General features: G+C 41.8%; 1 protein-coding gene across 1 annotated transcript in view; it reads left to right on the top strand.

Moving 5' to 3' along the window:
• LOC100533376 (noninactivating potassium channel) overlaps positions 1-1,549 on the top strand; it is a gene marked incomplete in the record, with an annotated part of 91,110 nt that overhangs the window by 80,156 nt on the left and 9,405 nt on the right.

The following is a 1,549-nucleotide window of genomic DNA, read 5'->3' as shown; positions in this document are numbered from 1 at the left end:
GTGACTTTGTGACTGTAAGACCGGTCCCAGAGTGGCTCTGTAGGTCTGACCTGTAGCTCGCCTGGCGCACGCCGTCTGCGAGTCAGCACAGTCGCACTGTGCGTTGGAGCCTGTGTCTCAGCGAGCACGAGCCACACTCGCTGTGTGTCAGCACAGCCGCATTGTGGGTTGATGTGGGTAGGTGTGCAACTGACGGGTCTGCCTTGCTATATTTAGGTACTGTGTAATCCAAAACCAATTATACCAAGACGGGACAACTCTTCTTTACGTTATGTGCCAAGTGCAGCTCCCCCCCCCTCCCCTTTCTGGAATCTAGAGAAGCACACCTAGATCTAGGCCAAGGCCTGCCTCGGCCTAGGCCTACGACAACAATCGAAACTAGGTCAACCTCTCGATTCGAAATTTCAAAGTATGATAGAGTGCACTTCTGGGTGATTTTGAGGCCAAGTGTTGATACTAGCATCAATATTTAATAGTAAAACACCTAATAATACTTACTTCTTGTTGATTTTGATGATCTGTGAAGAGTTTCAATCGAAAATAAATACGAAACGAGGCGACACATGTCCGCCATTTTTACAACACTGTTGAATAGCACGTCTGGCGCATTACGCAGCTCTGCTGACAAAAAAACAGACGATACAGCTACGTTGCTTTAGCACACGATAATGTATACATTCATTTACACGGTGCGAGCCAGGCGAGCTACAGGTCAGAACTACAGAGCCACTCTGGGACCGGCCTAAGTTTGAGTAAGTGTATGTCTGTGTGTATATTTGCATATCACCACCTTAGAATTGCAAAGTTCTATCTGAATGTTTTGGCCGTTTTGAGTTTCACATGAGTTCAGAAATTAATCCTATCCGTACGTCGTGTTTTACTATCGTATCCATACGACGTGGGGAACTCTATGCCACCACTTTCCAAAGAAAAAATTTACTCGTTAATCCGATCTGTACGCTTTGCATAGCAGTCTGTCAAAATTATTTTTTAAGAAATACTTAAAGTGTCAAAGAGATCTTCGCACTAAAAATATTCTAAAATGTGAAGAATACAACCCCGGGGGTACAAAATGACCTCTCTGCTTTATCAAAATCGTAAGATTGTTCGGAAATGTCATCAAGATATTCAATAAAGTGTATTCGAAAAAGTTTGACAAGTTGTGTTACTCAAAATTTTTAACTTCAAATTCTTTAAAAGAAAGTAAGTGGGTGGTTGGTGGGTGCTCTGGTGTGGTTTGCGTCTTCTTTCCTATCAACAGCTATCGTCCTTATCTCCCCTTTTTCTTTTTTTATGTTTGTTACTCTCTTGTGACTCCTCTAATCTTCTGGTGCTCATATGACCTAATGCAGTTGCGAGCGCCGTAAAACCTCTACTAAAACTAACTGAAAAAGAAAGTACAGAACAGATATAGAACTTTGTAATGATAGGGTAGCGATATGAGCTTGTGGATTTGTCTATGTATTGGGGTGTTGATTTTTGTTGTTGTTGTTTGTTGTTGGTTGTGTTGTTTGTTTGTTTTGTTTTTGGTTGTCGTTGTTTTGTTTTT

This window comes from Aplysia californica, unplaced genomic scaffold, assembly GCF_000002075.1.
Source record: "Aplysia californica isolate F4 #8 unplaced genomic scaffold, AplCal3.0 scaffold00285, whole genome shotgun sequence".
Lineage (NCBI taxonomy): Eukaryota > Metazoa > Mollusca > Gastropoda > Aplysiida > Aplysiidae > Aplysia > Aplysia californica.
The sequence above is the reverse complement of the archived record's forward strand: the minus strand, read 5'-3'. Positions and strand labels throughout refer to the sequence as shown.